The following is a 5,346-nucleotide window of genomic DNA, read 5'->3' as shown; positions in this document are numbered from 1 at the left end:
ATAAAAAAAACAATTTGGAATTTTGCAACTAAATTTACACAGTGTACTTTTCGATTAAAAAACTCGGCGCTGCCTGAATATCATTGAAAAATATTAATCTTGGTAAATTCGGGGCCCACTTGAGGAAGCCTTACCCGTTTATAAATAAAATGTTGTTCATAAAAAATAAAAGTGGTATTCATTTTAAAATGAGTATACACATTAGTATGTAGTACGAGATACCTTTATAATATTACAGGAGCCAATAAATTATTTTATATACATGACATTTTTTAATAGCAATAATGAGATCATTTCCACTTTCAGTGTTTAAATAGTCAAAGAACTCTAAACATTATACATATTTTAATTTTACTTTTAATTTGAAGTTCACTTTCTAAAATTTTAATTAGAAGTCGGTTTCTCTCTTTTCGCCAGGAAGTAAACTTTATATTTAAGTTAGTTCCTCTCAGGTGCTTCGTTTGAACGTGGTATGGAAAAAACAAAATTACATATTTATTCAAACTGTGGAAAGAGACCTCTATTTAAGGACTGCATCCGTATTTCCTCATGGCTTAAATTATTTTTTCAACTGCGCAAAAACTTTGAAAGACTAAGAATTCGCCAAAAAGAGTATCTAAATTGAATCAGTAAATTGAGAAAAACGAATTGTTAGTTGTAGGCAAAGCCATTCAAATATTCAAATTTGTTGTTTTTAAACTGAAAGTTATTTTCGAGATAACTAACAACACTCGACAAAAAATGTCTGGTAAATAATGACCCACAATATGCCCATAAAACGATTGCTCTTTTGTATTAATTTCTTGCGCATATCAAACATTACCTAAAACATGTGAACATTAATTAAATTATTTTCTTCTTACTTTTGAGAAAGTTCCAACGTTATGTAAAAAACTTAAGCAAATCGTAAAGTATTTTTTTGTGTAAAATAATATTACACAAACAAAATACATGGGCAAAAATTACCGATCACCGAGTTACCGTGTACCAAGCTCGGTGGGAAGAGCTCTATTACAAATTTGATTGCTCAGAATTGAAAAATCAGTACAAATCAGTACACATTCAAAAAAATCAGGACATTAGCGTACTGATTGAAGGAATGAATAAAATCAGTACAAAAGTTGGAAAATGTGTACTGTACTGATAAAATCAGTACGTCTGGCAACCGTACTCGTGCGTCTGATTATCACGGACACTCTGACTAATTATTGCACGACGTGTACGTCGTCCAAGGTTTGATCGTCTAATAGCAGGCATTAGCCAAGCAAATAACTCTCCCTAAGGAACAACAAAGTCGTTGTTGACTAATCCTACTAAAAAGAACATTTAGAACAAAACTTACGGAATGAATGTTTTGCAATGAATGCCTGCAGCACAATTGGATAACCTCACTTTAAACACACAAAATTATTTTCTGAAAAAAAATTATCAAATTGATAAATATCGCATTGAACTTCAATTGATCGGAATGCGAATGTAATGTGCGATATACGATAATCCGGAATCAGTGTAATAATACGCAATACTAGAATCGATTGCAGCAAGGAAAATAGCACATTTTGTAAAAAAAATTTAATACAGATCATGATACAAAAAAGAAGGTAATTTCATTAAACAACTTTTGACGGATAATAAAAATTTCTGAAGTTTCATAAATTGTGAGTATTGTCAACGGCCTTGCCACTTTGATAATAATAAAACAATAAATCGGAGTATTTTCTTTCCCATATTCATGCCAATGTAATAACCAGGGAACGGATTTTTAGGACCTAAAAACCTATAAAAAAGGCAAAATAAAATAACGAAATAGGCTGGAAAAGGCAAAATAAAATAGCGAAAAAGGCAGGAAAAGGCACTAGGTATTGCAAAAAAGGCAAAACAAAATAGCGAAAAAGGCAGGAAAAGGCACTAGGTATTGCAAAAAAAGCAAAATAAGGCACTAAAAAAAGACAGAAAATACGAAGAACAATCAATAAAATACATTTATTTTAGAAATGTTTATAATAATAATATTAGATTGGTGCTTACACATATGTTAGTGTTTGGCCGAGCTTCTCCTCCGACTTGTGGCGTACGCCTTGATATTGTCACACAAAGCGGAGGGACCTACAGTTTTACGCCGACTCCGAACGGCGATTGTATTTTTATGAGAAGCTGTTTTTCATGGCAGAAATACACTCGGATGTTTGCCATTGCTTGCCGACGAACGACCGCTGTTAAGAAAAAACCTTTTTTCTATGTTTTATGCGATGTTGCTTTGACCAGGGTTTGAACCCGGGTGCTGCGGAATGGAAGCGCGCTCTGCTTAACACTACACCAGAGCGGCCGACCAAATGTTTATATTACAAGTAAAAAGAGAAAAACTATGAACTAGTTTCATTATATGAAAAATTTGTACTTTGAATCTTTGACTATTTTATCCTTTCGAGTTTCTAACTCATAAAACTTTAATCCGAATAGTTGTAGTAACATTGAACCACCAGATGCATTTTAAAGTTTTCTGGCAGCATTTTTATTCGATTTTCGCGAAGAAAAGCCTTGAATGTACTAAATGTGCACTCGAGGTAAGTTGATACAAGTGGAGCCCAATTTAAATATGGAACGTTTGAAACGTTCATATTATCTATACATACAATAAAATTGTAACAGGTCGATGTCTGTACATTATAGATATTAAAGAAAAATTAATGTGGGAGTTTTTATTAGAGCACCAGAAACCAAATCAACCATTTTTAGAATTTTTGTCTGTCTGTCTGTCTGTCTGTATGTTTTTTCGCGCATCACTTGAAAATGAATACATGGATTTGAATGCAGTTTCCACCGATGTATTGCTAGAGGTCTAACTTAAAATATAGGAAGAAAAAATATGAGAGTGGCCTCCTGTTTGAAAATTGGAGTTTAAATAAATTGATAAGAAAAATGAATATTGCAATATGGGCGTCAAAAGAAAGACGCTGAAGAAGGCTTACAGCCAAAAATATTTTTTTAGAGTTGCCACCTGTTTGAAAATTTACATTTAATTTAATTTATAAGATAAATTGAATATTTCAATATGGGTATCAAACTGAAGGGGTTTAGGAAATTTTATTGCCGATAATATTTTTAGGGAGGGCTGCCACCTGTTTGAAAAATTTCATTGTATTAAATTCATAAAATAAATTAAATCTATATCTACATCTATACATATAATAAAATTGTAACAGATCGATGTCTGTACCTTACAGATATTAAAGAAAAATTAATATGGTGGGTTTTTATTAAAGCTACAGAAGCCAAATAAACAATTTTTAGAATTCTTGAATCTCCGTCTGTCTGCATATTTGTACGCGCATCAGTCGAAAACATGGAATTGAATGCAGTTTTCACCGATGTATCGCTAGAGATCTAGCTTCCAATATAGAAGAAAAAATAGAGAGTTGCCACCTGTGTTTAAAATTTCAGTTTAGGTCAATTGATACGGTAAAGTGAATACTGCAATATGGCTCATGATAAAAACATTACAAGGTAAATTCATTCTCTCAATTCGTCGGCCATGATTTTTTTCTGACGTTTGCCAACATTTTAAAATCATATAAAATTGAAAATAAAAAAATTAAATTGTTCACAATTGTTGTTGTTTGAGATTGAAAATGAGAATGTGTGTGTGAGTTAGAGTTTTGAATTTTAAAATTATATTGTTGGCAACCGTCACACTGTCTCTCAATGGTTTTACCTTGTTATGTTTTTATCATGATATGGCTGTTAAAAGAAAGAAATTTACAGAGGCTTTCAGCTAAAAATATTTGTGTGGAAGATTTCCACTTATTTGAAAACTTTAATTTAATTTAATTGATAGCATAAATTAAATATTGCAATATTGGCATCAAACTAAAGAGGCTAGGAAATTTTAATGCTGAAAATATTTTTAGGGGATTTGCCAACTGATTGAAAAATTGTATTCATAAAAATTTGTAAAATAAATGAAATATTGCAATACGAACATTAAACTAAAGAGGATTAGGAAGCTTACTTTTGTAAATATTCTTGAAGCGAGTTGCCACTTATTTGAAAATTTTAATTCAGTTAAATTTATAATATAAACTAAGTGTTTCCATATGGGTGTGAAACGAGAGTATTTGAGAATAATAAAATTGCAACAGTCCGATATCTGTACATAATAGATGTTAAAGATGTATGTTTGTAAGCGCATCACGCAAATGCTAATGTATGGAATTAAATGCAGTTTTCAACGATGTACATATTGCTAGAGCTCAAATTGAAAATGTAAAATCCATTTTTTTTTGTTTTAGTTTATCGTGGATCATTATTCCTAGGTATTTGAACGTATTAACTTTTTCCAGTGCGTCGTTGTTTATATTTAGAGTTAGCAACGGACCGTTCTCAAAATTTCGCCTTGATATAACCACAAACTTAATTTTTTATTATTTCTGTGTGGAAGGGTTTTCGCTAAAAAAAAATAAAACTTTTCGTTGTAGCTGCCAAAAAATTAAGAAATCTGAGACGTCACGTTTTACAATTTCATACAGTTCTCTTAACAATGTATTTCACCAAACTACTAAACGGCTGCACCGACTTGGTTCATATTTGGCAACATCTTGAAAATAAATATTCTGACCAAAAATTTACTCGGTATGTAGCTCGGGATATTCCTAAAATTCGTATACAGACTATAACGCAAAAAAACAAATATATATCATTCGATTGGGAACCATTTTCTCCTAGATTTCCAAATCCCATTGAACTATTGTAACTTTGTCTTTAATTTTCAGTAAGGTGAAAATTTATGTGAAAATTTTGAAGAATTTTTTTAAATTTTCAACAAAGAATGGAGCTTTGCTTTTACGAGTTTCGCTATATACTGTCCTATCTACATACCTATTTATTTGCATAAAATGATAGCCGTTTTCGATGTTCGGCCTAAATTCAAAAACCACTGAATAGAGTTCCGTCAGATTGTTGGAGGTTATCTTACATACATATATGGTCCAATTACATGCTACTAGAAAACTCGCTAGGTGGTGCTGGAGTAGAGTTATTTATAAAAATCGTTTTTATTAACCGATTTCGTTCAAATTTTAAATGTGAGATAAATACCTGTATGATGGAAAATTCTTTTGATAAAAATTTACCTGATTAGTGCCGCTGGAGTTAAGGTTGAAATTCATAACAGGTATTCATTTTATGGTAAGCAATGGTTTTGCAGAAAATGAACCCAAAGGATGGCGCTGCAGCCAAAATGTATAGAAACCCCGTGTGGTTTGTCTGCTTTGGCCCTATGTTTAAGTTATACGTATTTAGTTTTCAGATGTCTAAATGAAGGACGGGGTTATGTTTTTCTGGCGCCCT

Source organism: Rhagoletis zephyria, unplaced genomic scaffold (assembly GCF_001687245.7).
Source record: "Rhagoletis zephyria isolate East Lansing unplaced genomic scaffold, Rhagoletis_zephyria_1.1 Rzeph_scaffold_02641, whole genome shotgun sequence".
Classification (NCBI taxonomy): Eukaryota; Metazoa; Arthropoda; class Insecta; order Diptera; family Tephritidae; genus Rhagoletis; species Rhagoletis zephyria.
Note: the sequence above shows the minus strand (reverse complement) of the source record.